Consider the following 19,873-nt stretch of genomic DNA (forward strand, 5'->3'; position numbering starts at 1 on the left):
TTAACATGGAAAAACTTGTACCCTTATTATGCAACATGAAACTCATCATTAAGAAGTCACTATCAATAATATTCATTGTGATATTTTTTAAAGTCTTCCCACACTAAACCACTAACATGCCTAGTTTACTGTACAAATAAGAAAACAAAAAATCCTTTGAAATAAAAACTCCAACAAAAATTATTGAGGGAAACCATAATAAATATGGCTCTAATAGGAATCATGCTGAAAAATAATAGTGAAGAATAACTAAGTACGCAAAAATTTAAATTTAATTTCAGTGTTTTCTGATAAGGAGATATGGTTCAAGACAGATTTCCTGGGGGAGTTCCTTACCTGAAGACCTATCACAGCAAAAGACATAACTTGCCAATGTAAGATGTGATGCTGAGATTCCTAAAATGTGCTATGGGGGTGGTGATATCTGTCAAGATTATATTTGTGGAGGAGTTCTTGAAAATAGCCAGGATCTAAACCATTAAGGATTTCAAAACTGAGAGAGCAAACTTTAAAATCAAACAGGTACTTCATAGCAGACAAAGTAAATGAGTTCAGGTACAAGGAGGATGATTTGCTCAAGACAGTCTGGGAGTGTGTCACTGAATTCTGAGCAGGCTGCAAGTGACAAAGTTGAGCTCCTGGAAGCCTTTCTAGGAGGGATTTACAATAATCCTCTCCATCAAGAGAGCATGTGCTGCTGCTATGAAGTCATCAAAGGATAAATAAGGGTACTGTCTGCATCAAGCATGCCACTAAAAAGACATTTTTCAATCTAATTCACTGCACTAATCTCTACAGAGGAGAGGGGAATGAACTGGACATCAGGATTTTTAGTACCATTCCCTACTGTGTGCAAATCCCCTCAGTCAGTAGCCACATGTAAAAAGAGAGAGCAGTCTCCTAAAGATGACAAAAACACACTGGTAAGATTTGTGCTTTCACTGGAGCTAAGACAGAGGGAGCTGGCAATATTGCCTGTTTGAAACAGAGCTACATTTGTGGAATCCCTGGAGTTAGAGACATACAGTTCCTTATCACTAGAATTGTGCTGAAGTCTTTGATATTTAGCATTCCAATACCCACTGTAAGCACATACACTTCATGACATCATTCTGGTGTCTGCCAAGCTAACCTTGAACTTCAGCACTGCTCTGAAGAGCCATAAAATATTTTTATCATTAACCTGATATTCTGCACAACAAAATTGTTGGCTAATTCAGGCATGAAGCTTTGCAGTTATAAAGCATTTGATTTCCCCACATATTCAAACTAAGATTTCGTTGAATTTGTGCATGCTGAATTGGACTATAAACTGAAAAATATATTGTAATAGCATACAAAATCTTGTAATCTTAAATAATGAAAATATTAAAATAATTAAATAATTTAAAAGTGTTTTCAGTTCACCAAATTGAATTAAGGTAATAAAGCATCATTACATATATTTTCTAAAATATATTTTCTAAAATATATCTTCTTTTATAAAACAGTCACATCTTGAAAACATATAAAACTATTCACATTATCAGTGAATTAAAGTATTCAAAATTAAGCATTTATTGGCCTCCAATGAACAATAAATGATGTTCTTAAAAGAGAAAGTTTATGTGATGCACACATTATAGGAAACTTCTAGTAGCATAATTATTAAAACCAACAGCTTGTACCCCTACAGCTTGACCAAATTTGAAAAAAGTTCAGAATGGAGTGGGGGAATTGGCTGATGAACTTCTGTCAATGATAGCAGTAGTCTTCATGAATAATTCAATATATGCCCCATTCCCTCTTTGTCTCAACAGACTAACATCTGCATCTCTCAAATGACAAGTGTTATTTTTTTCAGAAGCTTCTGAAAATAGTATACTGATTATAAAATATATAATATAATAAAGTTTTTCACTCTCTGCTTTTCACTTTTTGCTTCTGACTTACAGTAAGTAATGAAGTTTTACAACAAAAGGGGGAATTTTCTGAATGGACTTGTATGAGTTATGCAGGAGGTCTACAGAAGCAGTTGGGAAAAGAATTGAGGTCCTCTACTAAAGATTTTGTGTTTTACCTTCAAAAGAACACCTAACACAACCACACAATTCACCCAGATTAGTGTGGCCCCAAAAACTCACTAAGAATTTTTTGCTTTGTACATAAAAGCTACAAATTAACAATTTCATAACATGGATCTTCATGCCTGTCTGATACAATCAGGAAGAAACTTTCTGGTCTGAGTTTGTTGTACTAAATTAGATATTTTCCATAATATCTAATACTTCATACTGAAAATTTGGCACTCCCAGATGCCAAAAATTTCACAGGACATGTTTGGTGAATTCTCTGACATAGAACAGAGTTTCTATTGAGCTAACAAGGCTTCAGTAAAAGAGGAGAAAAGCTTAAGGAGTTTGTAGCACAGGTTTCATCGATTACATTGCAACTGCCAGTACCATCAGAGAAGTTGTGGATGCCCCATCATTGGGAGTGTTCAAAGTCAGGTTGTTCAAAGTCAGGTTGAGCAACCTGATCTAGTGAAAGATGTCCCTGCCCATGGCAGGGGGGCTGAAATAGATGATCTTTAAAAGTCCCTTCCCTTTAAAGGTCCCTTTCAAACCAAACCATTCTATGATTATATGATCAGTCCAGTTTAGGAGGAGAAATGACCTTCAAAGAATGTCTTCTCAGACTTTAACAATTTAGCATAGAACCTCTCCAAATCACTTTAAATATTTTTTTATTTAGCAGAACAGGCAAAGAAACCAACACTAGACAAAACTCTAATCACTCAGAAAAAGACCTTCCAGTGTCATTAGGCCTTATTACTTAAACAAAGGTCTCTCAGATAAGTGTGCTGAAATAATTTGAATATTTTTTCAGTTTAGTGAAAAGATTCTTCAGTGGCATTATGTAACAGTGGATATTTAGGGAAGGAAAACATTAGCTTAATATAATGCTGAAGTAGCTATGCACATAGCTGTTTCCTGATTTACTGAGAAGCTACCATGTGCAGCACTTCTGACTGAAAGCAGTAGTGGACAAAATCTTTTTGATGATACAGACTGAAAGATCAGCTTGATGCTTTGCAATTTTTAAAATATAAATAGTGTATTATCTTTCAGTCCATGAGCCAGCTTCTGTTCATAGGAAGTGTGCTCTAAGCACAAGAGAAGAAAAACTTTGCCTTGCATGCCCTGGATATAAGCCATAAAAATTGAGCTGGTATTGAAGATTTGAAGGTGATCTTGTTGCCAGGAGATAAGCAGAAAGGTTTCTTTAACTTCTGTTTTACCTCCTTGTAATGAACTGTTTCTGTTCTCAGCTGTGCTGGTTTTGGCTGGGATAGAGTTAATTTTCTTCATAGAAGCTAGCATGGGGCTATGTTTTGGATTTGTGCTGGAAACAGTGTTGATAACACAGGGATGTTTTTGTTCTTGCTAAGTAGTGCTTACACACAGTCAAGGCCTTTTCTGCTTCTCACACCACCCCACCAGCGAGTAGGCTGGGGGTGCACAAGAAGTTGGGAGGGGACACAGCTGGGACAGCTGACCCCAACTGACCAAAGGGATATTCCATATCATAGGACGTCATGCTCAGCATATGAAGCTGGGGGAAGAAGAAGGAAGGGGGGCACATTCGGAGTGATGGTGTTTTGTCTTCCCAAGTAACCATTACACATGATGGAGCCCTGCTTTCCTGGGGATGGCTGAAATCTTTTTGCATATCTTGCAGCTCACTCAGGGATAGCCCTAGTCCATGAATAATACATTTTTGGGGATAGCTCACATGACGAAAATAGGCTGTCTCTGCTCACAAAAGGTCCACATCTAAACTGCTACAGAGAAAAAAGTGCTTCATACCACTACGGAGGGTGTTCCCCCCATTGGAAACCGATGCTACTGGCAAGGCACTGGAAAGTATTTTTAAGTGAAAAAAGCCCACACTGTTCATATCCTGTGAACAGCAAGAAAATTTAATTTTCCAGTGTTGCTTTTACCTTAGTTTTCCAGTGTATAATCATACAACAAAGTAATTTCTTTCATGCTATTTTTCATTTCTTGAAGTTAGTTAACTGTGTAAAATGTAAATATACAGTCCAGATTAAGACTTACCTACCCATTCTATATATCTGTTTATACAGATATCTTCACCCTGCCACTTAAGTGACTACCAATATTTATTCCCAAAACATCACTGGGAGACTGAAAATATGATTCCCTAATTGACAGAGATGAAAGTAAGGAATAGAAAGTTAAGTGCCCTACTCACTGTTAACTAAAACCAGTAGCATCAACAGAAAAGCAGCTCTCAACCATATTTTTTTCTGCTCATCACTTGATCGGCTTTCCTTATGGATTTTTTTTAAATGGAAGCTATCAGCTATGTATAAAATGAAAAAAACCCCACAATCTCGACGTTATATCTTCTCACTTGTGATACATCTACAGCTAAGATCAGCAATGATTTCCAAAACAGACTCTGAAACCAGTAAACATATAGAAGGGACTTCTATATAAGTCCTCAGCTTTGGAATTTTTCATCTGTTTTGTCCAATTTGGATGTGCATAAATTTCATCTCTTTTGCCATATCAGGTTCCAAGTAGGATCGTGAAGTATCAGGCAGATTTGAGATTCTTTTACTTAGCATTTGGATCTAAAAGGAATATATCACTATGCTGAACTGCAGTTCAATTTATAGATTGGGTTTTTATACAATGAAGTATAATTAATAAGCTTAAGTTTAAAAGGAAGTGCTTTAAAAAAACCACAAGATAAATAAGGATTGACATAAGGATAGGGAGTTATTTTCATAGCCTTTCATTTGGTCTTTGGCCTCTTTCCTGACACTTTGTAGAAGGATGTCAATTCTCATGACATATATAGCAGGATATAAAATCTATCCTTTCAGAAATGTATTAAATTCTCCCATTCATTTCACATAGGCCAATCTACTAATAGGTGTGCTGACCCTGTTGTAATCTTGGTCTTAAGTATAATAGCTTAGTGGTAACAATTAGTATATCTGGAGCTGAACTAACAGCCTAGCAATCAAGGCAGAGATGTAGCATAAGCATCCCCCTCCCAAGCAACCTATTTCCCCTTAGCTTTCTTTTTACATTATGTGTGATAACTGATACACTGAAAATATTTGTCTCATATATTAACAATTCCCATCCAAAAATATTTTTAGGACTAATTTAAAAAGTCAGTATTATTTGCAGAAATCCTAGAAAGATCTAGCCTGTAACAAAAAATAATATTAAAAACATCAGTAATGGAATCTGGAGCTTACAGTCATTTTCTAGTCCAACCTGTCTAAAAAACCAAGAAAAATTATGTTTGGGATACTTATATATATATCATTCCCATATCCGCATACACAAAGAAATATAAAAGTACATACAACAAAAACACTAAAATTTGCTATATTTCTAACCCATAATATAGAAGGACCACAAGTCTAGAAGAACAGAAGAAAGACTTTTTAATTTTATATAGTAACTGTATACATGTGACTAGAGCACCATGTGTTTATGGACTGGTTATTTTGAGGTCTAACTGTGAAAAGACTTTTTGACAATTTTATTCACAGTCTAAGGCATACCCAGAGGCAAGCATAGTTTGAAAACCATATATGTGTGTGTGTGTGTATATATATAAAAATATATATGTACATAATCATAGGAAGTGATTTTACAGAAAAACCACAAGTCTAGCTAACGTGGCAGTCTACCACTGCATAGTATTTCTGGATAGACTTTTTAACATATATACCCCATCAAGAACATAAAATCTGAAATTATCTGAGGAAACAAAAATGTGATGCACAGAATTCAATTTTAAGTATATAAAGGCACACCTCAACATGAAATAGTGTTTAAAAATACCTCCTAAAAATACAGTTAATTTTTTTTAAAAATCTATTTAATTTCTTTTAATATATATATGCAGCTACCTCAAATGCAGCCAAGTCATTAAGCTCATTAAATCAGTCTGATTTTGGGAATTAATGGAGCTTTCCATTGTTGAAGAATTAATTTTTAGCTATCAATATAAAAAAAAGAAACCCAGGGACATCAACCCTTCTGTACAAATTGCAATTCAAAGATTGAAATTATATCATTAAAGATGAAAACAATAGGATTACAGGCAACATCAACTTGTAAAAAAAATTCTGATCTTTAATAAACATCTAGTATGCCCATTGATATTTAATGTTAACAGTTTTTTAATGGCTGAGGCTGTAACCTTAGCAGCCCAATGTGGAATTTACTACTGTCATCCATGCCTTCATAGGGATAGAGGTAGAAGGCAGCAAAGCACTAACTCAAAGTTATGTTTACCAAATTTGAGCTGTTGATTCATTTTCCACTGGCAAAGACATAATAGGAGCACCCCATCACATCATAAGCACTATTATGCTGTTTAGACACCTTCCATAAAGTTTAACTAACACACTTACTCCTGCTACTGAACATTGAGAATTGCAAGACATTCTTAATAGCAAAACTATCTGTGTTTCTTTTCCTTCCACCTTCTTCCACCTTGTTTGTTTATACTGTTAATTCTTTGAGGTAGAGGCTGTCCATTTTGTGTATTTGCACAGCACCTTGCACTATAGGCCCTGATCTCAGGACCTGTAGCTGTTACTACAATACTACTTATTGTTGTAACAATAATAATTTTTAAAGATTTTTTCTCTGTAGGCAACAAAGTCTAAAACAGTCAAATTTAATTTTGCTATTTATATCTTCTCAATCTCTTACTGGACAAGTACTTTTCACTAGAAGGAATACGCCCTCTTATACAATATCCTTTTGTATAATTCATATGCATGCAGTATGCTTAAGATTCCACATTTTTAGATGATCAGCAATATTTATAAACTGGAATATAAAATTTGAAAGAAATACTATAATATTTTCTAAATAACAGTTGGGAATATTACAACATTTATTCCAGAATGGACAGGAATAACTGCCACCACTTGAAACAGAGAGGTTTGTTGATTGCAGTGTGATGTTTTTCTATGTACATTATTGGATAACCTATAATTTAAAAACCAGGAATTTTTTTAAAAGCTAAAAAATTAAACAAATACCCTGTTTAACTAGATGCACAGCAGCCTGGGTAAAACCCTATGACTGTACAATAAGTAAAAAAATAAAAATAATGCATTTATTCTCAGTTACTCTTCAGAAAAGAGAATCCTGTATAAGTGACTACAGCAGAATTTTTTTTTCCTTAAACTGAGCCCTGTCAGTGACAGCAAAACAGATTGTGTGCATCTGCTGGGAATGAGCCAGATGACAGTTGAAGAAACACACGTGGATATCTTGGCACAACAACTAAAGAAGAAAAATAGACAGAAAGAAGCAGAAAATTCTAAACTTTAATTAAAATAGCCTCTCTAACAAAAGTTATCTAAGAGTCTGTTGCAACTGCATGCTATACTTCACAGTGTAATTTTTCAAAAGGAACAACATATTTATACTGTACATTGTCTTGCTTACTCCCTATGGTACTCATATGGCCACCATTCCCACAGAGCAACATAGAATTTGCCTCAGGAAAGTATCCTCATTTTACAGAGAATTGACGCACCAACAAAGTGAATTCCTCATAGTCATATAAAATAGGTTCTGGAAGGAGTTAAATCCACACTGCCCAAATCCAGGTTGCCATCCTAAACACTAAAATATGCTCCCTGTGCTTAGTTCTGCTTTCAGCCAAACCTGTTATACTTAAAATTGCCATTAAACAAATACCCTGCTAGTACTCTAGCATTACAGGACTAGTGAGCCTCACAAGTTAAATCAGCACAAATGGTTACTGAGTCAGCTTTGCTATTACTGTTTGTAGCCTCTCAAGTTTTACAGTTGAATATATGGATTGAGAGCCCAAGATAGCTCTAAAAAGGATCAATGAGTTACAGTCTTCAGTACAGAACTTCTACTACAAATAATGATAACTGTGTATGCTCATAGAAGAAGAAGAATCTGATCTTCGTTAATAGTTAAAAAACAATCCCAGATATTGACTCATCATGGCAGCAGAACTGCATGCTTATATTCAGGACTAAATTTAGGAATTCTGCTGAGTCTCTAAATTAAATCTTTTATTCTAGTTGTAAAGTAACTTACACAATTTCCCTTTTGGTTAATCACTTGAAGATAGACAGAGTTTTGCCTTATATATCAGGAATAAGATGTGACTGCCAGCTGAGTGAAGATTAGTATAGCACCTAATGGTTCGAGCAGCAAAAGTAATCTATTTAGAGAATCTGGAAGCCTCATGAAGCCAACAGTTTCAGCCTGTTATATATTCCATATTCGGTAATTGTCTAATATTCTGATGGCATTTCAGAATCACATTAGCAGAACTGAATGATGTAATATATATAAAACTCTCATATATCATTACAGAGTACAATTAACATCCAACTGAGAGAAGTTTATGTATATTCCCCTAGCCTGAGAGAAGCTCTAGAACAGCTTATAATGCACCTTGAGGTTCCATCTCATTTCAGGATGTATTTCAGGCAATCACACATGTACAGACTATAATTCCCAAATGGGAACTTTGAAAACTGCCTAAGTTTGCTTATAATGCTCTTGATCAAAGAAGTGGTAGAGCTCTACATAGTCTCCTCAGCACTGTGAGTGTGGTCTGGAAGAGAAGATAAGGAGATCTTGTTTTGAAATGTTCTATTCAAGTGGTACCTTTGTTTCTAATGAGTTTGCAAATAGAGTGAGAGTGGAACTGAGAAAAAGAGGTGAATGTTAATTAACAGAATTAATGATAATTCTGTATAAAAAGCAGTTTTTAGTAGGTCATCAAGTCAGTGGAGTTATGCTAGAATACATGAGCAAAGGACATAGTTTCATATATTCAATTACATCTGTAATGCTGTTAAATAAACATTAATATCTGTGGATGTAAGTTCACTTTGTATTTGTGAAAACAGAATTTCACCATTATAGTGGAAAGAAAAGAAAAAAACCAGCATAATTTTACAACCAAGAAGCTGTTCCAATATCATGTAACTCTTAGATAAATACTAGTCAAGAATGAATATCCACACAACTTTTTAACCAGAGTTGTTATTCTTCTTCATTTATTCAAGCATAATAATGCATTCAGGAAGTCAGATTTTGATTCACACCCATATATTCAACACAGTCACATTAATTGTCCAAGAAACTGGCTGAAGAGGCATGCATGCTAGGCCACAAGGTCGTTTCTAAAGGACCACCCAAATTCCACTGAAGATGACTGAGATCAGGCATGTAATGGCTATTTTTGAACTATTTGTTCTCATAAAGGTTTATTTAACATTCTTAGATACCCTGAGCAATGTATCTCACCCTAAAGCTGTACTTCCTGTCTCAAACAACCTATTATCAATCCATTAGACATATATAGCATGCTCATTGTCCTCATATTCAAGCACCTCTTCATGTTCTTTACTATCCCTAGATTTCACAGCTGTGCTAGGCATGGTATATCTCAGTTCAAGAAACAAACTCAAATGAAAGAACGAGGCTACTAAAAATTACCAAAGGCTGACATGGATGTATTTATAAAAGAAGTAGTTTCACATATTTAGATGAATATACACCTAAATATAAAGATAAAACTGAAGGCACTTTCTTCCTTATGCATTGTGTTTCATAACGAAAAATGAGATGTTTCAGATGATGTAATAGGAAACATTGCATGGAAATTAGCTGTTTAAACTAGTTTTAAGCTATATTATAGGCTAGAAACACAGAAGGATTTGTATTTTTTGAGCACAAGAGAGAAAAGAGCACAAGAGACAGTAGTTACGGAACTATGGCATTCCAGTGAAACATGACTGAATTACAGTCCTTCATTTGATGAATATTTAATTATCTATACAAAAAAGGGATGGTCTCACAATGGGAAACTGAGAGTAGCTTTCGCCCAGAATATTCTACAGCCAAAAGATTAAGGACCTTTCCAGAAAGAGGAAATTGTATTTTCTATGAACTGCTCCAAATTAAGGGTAAGTATTATTTCAAATCAGGTTTCCCAAATCCTGGATTTGTGCTGTGAAAGTTAAAGAGTTTATACACTTAATCTGGGGATGTGGATTTCAGTAGACAACAGGACAAATAGCAAAGTAAAACCTAAATTCCCTTTTTTTCATCTTGCCCTAATTCCTTTCTAATCTATGTAGATACATCTAATCTATGTAGATACACGCACAAGAGCGGGCTGTCCCCAGGTGCCGAAAGACAAGCCGGCAGGGAAGAAGACCGGCCTGGCTGACTACAGAGCTCTGGCTCGAACTCAGGAAAAAAAGGAGAGTCTATGACCTCTGGAAGAAGGGGCGGGCAACTCAGGAGGACTACAAAGGTGTAGCAAGGCTGTGCAGGGAGAAAATTAGAAGGGCCAAAGCTGAGCTAGAGCTCAATCTGGCTGCTGCTGTAAAAGACAACAAAAAACACTTCTTCAAATACATTAGCAGCAAAAGGAGAGCTAAGGAGAATCTCCAGCCCCTAGTAGATGGGGGAGGGAACACAGTGACCAAGGATGAGGAAAAGGCTGAGGTACTTAATGCCTTCTTTGCCGCAGTCTTTAATAGCAGGGCCGACTGTTCTCTGGGTACCCAGCCCCCGGAGTTGGAAGACAGGGATGGGGACCAGAATGGAGCCCCCATAATCCAGGGGGAAATGGTGAGTGACCTGCTGCACCACTTAGACACTCACAAGTCTATGGGGCCTGATGAGATCCACCCGAGAGTACTGAAGGAACTGGCAGAAGTGCTCACCAAGAGATTAGCTTGAGTGCTCACCAAGAGATTAGCAAGAGATTAGAGCACTGGAGATTAGCTAATGTGATACCCATCTTCAAGAAGGGCCGGAAGGAGGACCCAGGGAACTACAGGCCTGTCAGCCTGACCTCGGTGCCGGGGAAGCTGATGGAGCAGATCATCCTGAGTGCTATCACACGGCATGTAGAGGATAACCAAGGGATCAAGCCCAGCCAGCATGGGTTCAGGAAAGGCAGGTCCTGCTTGACCAACCTGATCTCCTTCTACAACAAGGTGACCCGCCTAGTGGATGAGGGAAAGGCTGTGGATGTTGTCTATCTAGACTTCAGTAAAGCCTTTGACACGGTTTCCCACAGCATTCTCCTGGAGAAACTGGCTGCTCATGGCTTGGACGGGTGTACTCTTCGCTGGGTAAAGAACTGGCTGGACGGCCGGGCCCAAAGAGTGGTGGTGAATGGAGTTTACTCTGGTTGGCGGCCGGTCACAAGCGGTGTTCCCCAGGGCTCTGTGTTGGGGCCAGTCCTGTTTAATATCTTTATCAATGATCTGGATGAAGGGATCGAGTGCACCCTCAGTAAGTTTGCAGACGACACGAAGTTATGTGGGAGTGTTGATCTGCTGGAGGGTAGGCAGGCTCTGCAGAGGGACCTGGACAGGCTGGATGGATGGGCCGAGGTCAATTGTATGAGGTTCAACAAGGCCAAGTGCCTGGTCCTGCACTTGGGCCACAGCAACCCCATGCAACGCTACAGGCTTGGGGAAGAGTGGCTGGAAAGCTGCCCAGCGGAAAAGGACCTGCGGGTGTTGGTTGACAGCCACCTGAATATGAGCCAGCAGTGTGCCCAGGTGGCCAAGAAAGCCAATGGCATCCTGGCTTGTATCAGAAATAGTGTGGCCAGCAGGACTAGGGAAGTGATCGTGCCCCTGTACTCGGCACTGGTGAAGCCGCACCTCGAATACTGTATTCACTTTTGGGCCCCCCACTACAAGAGAGACATTGAGGTGCTGGAATGTGTCCAGAGAAGGGCAACGAAGCTGGTGAAGGGTCTGGAGCAGAAGTCTTATGAGGAGCGGCTGAGGGACCTGGGGTTGTTTAGCCTGGAGAAAAGGAGGCTGAGGGGAGACCTTATTGCTCTCTACAACTACCTGCAAGGAGGTCGTAGAGTGGTGGGGTTCGGTCTCTTCTCCCAGGTAACAAGTGATAGGACAAGAGGAAATGGCCTCAAGTTGCACCAGGGGAGGTTTAGACTGGATATTAGGAAATTTTTCTTCACTGAAAGGGTTATCAAGCATTGGAACAGGCTGCCCAGGGAAGTGGTTGAATCGCCATCCCTGGAGGTATTTAAAGGACGTTTGGATGAGGTGCTTATGGACATGGTATAGTGGTGGTCTTGGTAGTGTTAGGTTTACGGTTGGACTTGATGATCTTAAAGGTCTTTTCCAACCTATACGATTCTGTGATTCTGTGATCTTGGCATCCTGAATAGATTTTAGCTTTTGCAGCATCTCAGTGAAGTTGCCAGTTTTCATCCCTGTTTAGCCCTTGGAGAACTGGAAAACATTTAAAGGTTTTGAGTCCCTGTCTTACATTGTACGCATTGGACTATTATGCAAGTTCTGCACTTTATTTGCATACTTTTTAACCTTGCTTCTGTTGTCTCAAATAAAGTAAATGTACCTTTTTTGGGATGACAATTAGTGGATTCATATGTTCAAGCTAGACAATATATTTTTTTAAATACCCTTTTTATTACTAAGTTTTGTAATTCATATCAGAGGATTCCTCTTCCCAGTCTTCCTGGAAATCATCACCAATGGGTTGCATGTGGCACTGGAGATTATTATATTCAAGAACCTTGTTTAAAATTTGGAGCACATTTTCAGAACTGAATTTACTGAACATTCATTTTGTCAATTGAAAAGCCATATTTTAATCTCAGATATCAACTTTAGATCATCATATATTCAAAATGTACTCTGTGTGCATGCATGATAGTGAATATTTGTTTAACTTTTCTGCATTTAAGATTAGCATTTAGACCAACATACAAAAATAGAATGCTGCTGCTTCATTCTTGCAAGTATCAGCAAGGGAATCTTCACAAAACTATACTTCTACAACTTACTTTGTGATTTTAGAGAGGCCTTTTTGAAATATCTACATTGTATTTTGAACTTATATCTATCAAACTTGGAAGCTCTTCAACTCTATCAAACATGACATCTTCAACTAGATTAGGTTGCTCAGAGCCCCATCCGACCTGACCTTGAATGTTTCCAGGGATGGGGCATCTACCACCTCTCTGGGCAATCTGTTCCAGTGTCTCACCACCCTCATTGTAAAAAATGTCTTCCTTGTATCTAGTCTAAATCTACCCTCTTTCAGTTTAAAAGCATTACCCCTTGTCCTATTCGTACAGGCCCTACTAAAAAGTCTTGTCCCCATCTTTCTTATAAGTCCCCTTTAAGTATTGAAAGGCTGCAATAAGGTCTCCCCTGAGCCTTCTCTTCTCCAGACTGAACAACCCCAACTCTCTAATCCTTTCCTCATAGGAGAAGTGTTCCATCCCTCTGATCATCTTCATGGCCCTCCTCTGGACCCGCTCCAACAGGTCCATGTCTTTCCTGTACTGAGGACTCCAGAGCTAGACTTGTTTTGTTTTTCAAGTTGACAGAAGGTCGCACTAAGTTTTATGGAAAATGTATGTATTACAGTTACATAATGCACCAATAGTCTTAAGTGTTTCATTTACATTAAACTTTATCTTAGCACATAAGTAACTGTACCACAACTAACCAGTTTTGTAAGGCTGATTAGCTCTACTCATTCATGATAAAAAATGTAAAAATTATTTAAAGTACTATGTAAAGACCAAAGCATACTATTCCAAAAGGAGTTCACAGCATATGACTTAAATTCCCACAACAATATAAGGAGTCTTTCCATCTCAAATTTAAGTGAATTCAAATGAAAATTCAAATGAAAGATGCACAAAGTTAAACACTTATAAGCATGCATTACCTAAACTCAAGAACTGAAGAGCCTATGATACAATGAAGTTTAAGAGCATTTCATTCTTAAACTGGATTGCTTCCTTAGTCTGATAAATCCGGGTACAAGCACTACAAGGTCATACCATTTGGTGAACTATTAAAACCAAATAAGCTTCAAACACTTCATAATATCAAGCATACAAATGAGGCAAACTAACTTCATTAAAGTTTAAACACATGACATTCATAGGGACAAGTCTGCAGTAATTTGACTAGCCAGCGATTTAGCTGTGTTACATGTCTGAAAAGTTACTTTTAAGTAATCATACACTTAAAAAGTCTGCAAGCAACCTCAATCCCAGTCCACATACACCAACTGATACATTCTTCAAATGCAATAGGAAATGTACATGGGACTTTTCTACGATGCCCACTATATTTTATTTCAATGATGAATTTCACATGTACTTACACTATAAACATTTAGCTGTTTGGATGATCAGACTACTCCTTGAGATATTTTCCTTTCTTAGGAAAAAAGAAAAAAATCCCTTTACTTCTTCCAGCCTTAAATATTCACCACCTGGTTCAACATGCAGCCTCCTTTAATCACACACACAACCTTCAAAGTCAATCCAATAAGCAGCCAGAAGATGTCTGGTGCGTGTGTGTATGCACGTGCGTGTGTGCATGCAGCAATGAGGGAGGAGAAAGTGGCTGAACTGTCGGTTGGATTAAAAGTAATTGGACTTGTCCTGAAAGCGTCCAGGAAGGAAGTGACAGCAGGTGAATGGGAAAAGGCGAGCAGCTCACAGCCTTTGTAACATCGCGGAGGGGAAGGGGGGAGGCAAGGAAAGGGATTCAGACTACACGCCTGATGAGGTGTCTTTTTCTGCTTCACTCCCTCTTCCTCCCTTTTCTTCCTTCTCCGTGTCTCAATTTCTCTCTCTCCCACAATCCCAAATGAATGACTCTCTCCTCCTGAGCTGGAGAAATAATCAGTTCCAGTCTTGCAAAAAGGGAGTGGGATCAGATCCCGAAAGCGTTTTAATAAAACATAGAGCAACAGCAGCAGCAGCTGCTCCTTTTCTTGCCCCTCCAGTCTAAACTAGGTTGAAAAATTGCTCCACTACACTACTTTAATTATGTATATGGTATGCAGAATAAATCACTGAACATCAGCACCTCAATCAAGCACTTTTAAAATTATCATTGCATCTTGGGTGAATCAATCTTTCCATTCCTGACATTTTGCTAATTTTAGTTTTACAGTGGGGGTGATGGCAAGGCAATACACAAACCTAATGACAATCCTTTATTACACAGAGCAAAGACAACACGTTGAGTCAGTGAATATTTTCCCCCTTCTGGTGAAGTACAGTAGCATGAGGACATAGGATCACTGCAAGAACTGGGAGAAAAATACAGTTTGGGTCAGCTCAGACACAGGCAAAGCAATTGCTGCATGCTGAATTAGTGAAACAAGAAAGGCTGCCCAGTATCCTACAGTGGCAGCACTGACCAAAGGAGTCTATGCTGTCTGCATGTGAGACGTTATGGGGTGGAGAGGCTTTGAAATATCCTTAAATGTTGCAACCCTTAAATGCCCACGATCATCTGCTTCCATGCTCTGCAGGCACGTTGCTCTGCATCAATACATTCTGTGCTTTATGTGCAGGGACACACAGAAAGGTACCCAGGTGAAATCAAAGATGCTGGCAATCATTAAGGGAAGGGAAGGCACAAAAAGTGGGTGGCACTGTGCAACCCCTGCAAGCAACAGAGCCTCAGTCATCACTGTTATCATCTCAGTGGTAGGGGCTGTCAGGCCAGCAACTTCTTCATCATTTTGGAAACATTTCCACAGCAGAACTGGGCAGTTGGCATTAGGTATTTTTAGCCCCCGTGACATTTCCTACCCCATCTCCTTGTACCTTTATTGGGCTCTTTCTCCAGAGCCCTCAGTCTGTAAAGCAACCCAACTTCCCAAACTCATTAGGCTTTATATCCAATTGCTGGTGAGTTCATCCCAACACGCTGTACAAGAAGCAGTACCACACAGAGCAGAAACAATCCTGATGGCAAAGTTTGGGGCAAATAAGCAACTACATTCAGCAAACAGGAATGCTGGTTAGATAAAATCCTGTTTACTTCATTGCACAGGTCCAAATCATAGCCTACTGTCTGAGATGGTCTCGTCAGACTTATCCACAGAAATGCAGTATTCCCAACACACTGTATAAAAGAACAGGATGGTTTTTATATGTTCATTTGCTTTTATAACCAGATTGAAAGGACTGTACTGCATGTGAATTTGAATCCAAAATAAGTACATGTAATAATTAATGAGTAAAACTGGACTTTGCACATACTTGTTTTAATTTTTATGTAGATAGCCAACTTTTACAATCCTTTGAGAGTAGCAGGAGACTTTATAAAGGCACAGACCATTATTTTTATGATAGATTACAGTACTGGAAATAGGAAGAGCACATATGATAAAACTAAGACTGAATTCAGACAACAGTGATAAATTTATATTTGTTTTATTTTAATATGAGTTCTTGGTCTTGCAGTCTTTTTCCCCATAAACATCTCATTGGGCCACTGACCTACTTCTAAAGTTCCTTATTTGACAATGAATAAATGCCTTTTAAATTTAACTATACTTCTTAAAACATGGATGTTCAAAGCATGGTCAGAGCAAAATGAAGCTAATGGAGTTCTAAAACACAGCCTGCAATTGTTCTCAACTCAGATTCCTAGAGAGTACCTTTTACTGACTACAGGTCTAGACAACTCTTAATGGACAGAGTTACATTCTATAAAATACACCCACTACAACAATAACAATAATACTGATGTTGTACCTAGAACCATGAGGCAGCCAGACATGAACCAAACACATTGTAAATGGTGGTGAGAGGCATATATGCTTGACAGTGTCAGCAGTGAAGCCCAATATAACATTGGAAAAGAAATACTTTCTCAGCCCCAGGTTTGGCATGAAGCACAGCAGGAAAGGAATATGGAACAGCTACATGGGTTGTACCCTTGCCTCTTCTGCAGACAGTTTTGGTCTCCTAGCATGACACCCAACTTTGCAGTAATATTAATATTTTCTTAGTGGCAAAAATAGAAAATTGTGTTAAGACTTCACACTTTTGTGCTCTAATTGAAAATGACTGTCATCTGCTTTATTTTGTGCAGGATATAAAGGTTTTCAGGTTTCTGGCTAGTTGATAAAAAAGTCCTTCAACTGGCAAGACAGAACTTGAGTACTATCTTAGCTTAAAAGAAATTATTAGAGTAGGCAAATATTTCAGAAAATAACATATACAGCAGCTTAACACATCTACTACATCTCCATGTGGGTTTTTGTGGCCTAATTTTTAAATAGTTGTGACCTTCACATACTAGAGTATCTTAAAGCCATGCCAAGTTTTTGTCATGAGTACAATTCATCAAATCCATGTAAAGAACATCTCGGTTTTTAAAGCAGGGTTCAGATGCTTCCATGTAAAGAACATCTCGGTTTTTAAAGCAGGGTTCAGATGCTAGATGGACAAACAGATATGAGGGAAGTGATCATGCTTTCTCACTCATCTCAGGGTTAGATAAGGCATGAATATCTTATGAAGTGTTTAGGATCTTTTACTATTTTGCTGCATTTAATTTTAAAATCTGGAATAATTTCAAACAGTGAAAAACCTTTGTTATGGTATCTGTACTTGTACTGATGCTCCACAAATGGACCCTTTTTGAATTTCTTGCAGGACAAATCTACTCTTTTGGATGTTGACAGTTCATGTGTAGGTCTGCTGACAAAACTATTTTTTTCTTATTCCACCACTTCAGGCATACACTATTTTAAACAATGAGACATTAGTCAAAATGTAATATTATAAAATCAGATCCCCAAAGTTTTATCAAAGAGTGAAGTGTGTCCAAGTATCTCTTTCCCTTACAAGTGTGATTATCTCAAGGTGGGCTTGGAAAATATTCCTTTGAAGATGATTATCAAAGTCCATTTTTATTCTTTTGTGGATGCTGAACATATCTTTCCCTTAGGGGAAATGAGATTGCCAGCTTGCATCATTTAATGACATTTAAACTGAAAAGCACTACGGTTACTATGAAATTATCCATCTTCTTTGCATCTTAACCCTGGTGTTTAAAGGTGTTTCTGTTCAGCCTCACTCCATGCCTCACTCTCTTCCACCACCTCGCTATCTTGTAAGAGCAATACAGTAAAACACTTCTTCCCATGTCTGTCTGCTTTTAAACTTGGCCCACGCTGGGTGCAGCACTTGAAATGAGCTTTACAAAATTATTTAAAAGTGAGGTGGGGCAGTTGCCACAGCAACCCACCCTGAGAGAAATCAAGGCTATAGATTCATCTACCCCACAAGATTATTCAGCAGTACTGTATCTGCTCTTCATTAATTCAGAATTTTCCATTAATCCATATGCTTTTATAATGAACAAAAGATATAAATACAGATATAATTTCAAAGATAATAGGATATATATTCCAGGAACACAATTTAAATGCTTTATAAACCATTGCAAATAGCTGAAATGTACATGATTCTTTGCAAAATCATTTAATTGCAAAAATTTGCAAGGTAGGCACAGCTGTCACATGAACTTTAAATAAAATGGCATGCCATTACTAAAATGGTGTTATATACATCAAGCAATGATTACAGAAAGCCTTTGTCACAGGTGTACCTGTAAGTACATAATACAACAGAGCTTGCTCTCCAGGCTTTGCATTTGACATTAAATCTGAAAACAATAAATAGGACTTTGTAATATTAAATGCAATAAATAGTAAATACTCACCACGTACACCCTCTTTATTGTCAAAATCATCTGCCTCCAATGCTTTACTTAATCTTTTTCATAGTAGTTACTTCACAATTTACAATTGTTGTTCAGCACCTTAGGTGTTTAAAAGCACAAAAGTAGTATATTATTTAAATGCAAACCTATAGTACTTAAATATATTTAAAGATATTTATAAAACAATTTATATAAAAAGAATATGAATCTTTACTGGTATGCACTTAGGCCTAAAGAATATCACTTGTAAGTAACTTTAAGTTTTCAGAATCTGTAATAAACTCCATCTGAATCCTACTTTAGGGATGCTACACTATCAATAAAATTATAAAACTATTGATCTTGGACTGTACTAATCTTCCAATAGGTACTTAGAAAATTATTTATGCTTTTATGCACTTTCTGGAAAATGTAGTTGACTTATTGTTTGATAAATGTCAATTTAAAAGACTGCCAAATACTAAAATGTTAAGGCTTGGAATATTAATTTATTCCTTCTTTTAAAAACTATTGTGTGTTCTGCAGCTACCTAAGGAAGTTTCTCCTCAAGCCTACCTCTAGGAATGCAACACTGAGTATCATCAGGTGAATCTTTTTAATTGAAATACCCATTTTCTGTTGTGGAAAGGGTGTCCTTATGTAAATCCAAATAAACTACTTCGCACTGCAATATAATAGGTGGCTATACTGATAGTTGCTGTTTGGAGAAGTGACTGCTGTAGTCTCTATCTTGACCTCTTGTAGCCTGAAAATATAAAAATATCAATATAGAGGGAAAATAAAGTTTCACACTTTTTTTTTAATTAAAAAAAACCCAAACGGCTTGAGGATTCCAGTTCAGTGAGATTTGGGAAGGAGTGGCTAATAGGAAGGACACATGAAGGCACAGTGGGTAAGTAACACAGAAGTAGGTAAGTTGCTCTCTCTTGAGATCCCTCCGCTAAACACAGTGCAGGCCAACGCGAGCCGGATGTCCCTCACGTGGGGGGGCATTGCCTGAGACACCACCGGGACGGGGAAGTGGTGTGGTGGGGCATCGCCACCCTGGTAACTGGCGGAGGGTCCAGCTTTGCTCCGGCAGCATCACCATACCCTCCCGGTCGGGGGACAGAGTCGCCGATGCCTCCCCGCCGCGTGTGCGACCGCGGGGAGTGGAGGGCAGGCGTCGGGTGCTAGCTGCCCAGAGACCTTGAGTATGCGTGAGGGTACCATGCATACAACCACAGCACCCTTTGAGCGCGG

At 38.0% G+C, this 19,873-nt stretch overlaps 1 long non-coding RNA gene across 2 annotated transcripts; it reads right to left on the reverse strand.

The window, feature by feature from the left end:
- Positions 1-13,364: 13,364 nt before the first annotated feature.
- Positions 13,365-19,279, reverse strand: LOC142402933 (uncharacterized). Of its 2 annotated transcripts, XR_012773521.1 has the most exons (5): positions 19,240-19,279; positions 18,632-18,730; positions 15,085-15,194; positions 14,256-14,311; positions 13,365-13,473 (listed from the first exon to the last, which is right to left on the reverse strand). It is a non-coding gene; the product is annotated as an uncharacterized LOC142402933 (long non-coding RNA). The 2 variants fall into 2 exon arrangements; XR_012773522.1 differs by lacking the exon at positions 15,085-15,194.
- Positions 19,280-19,873: the final 594 nt, after the last annotated feature.

This window comes from Mycteria americana, assembly GCF_035582795.1.
Source record: "Mycteria americana isolate JAX WOST 10 ecotype Jacksonville Zoo and Gardens chromosome Z unlocalized genomic scaffold, USCA_MyAme_1.0 Scaffold_18, whole genome shotgun sequence".
Taxonomy (NCBI): domain Eukaryota; kingdom Metazoa; phylum Chordata; class Aves; order Ciconiiformes; family Ciconiidae; genus Mycteria; species Mycteria americana.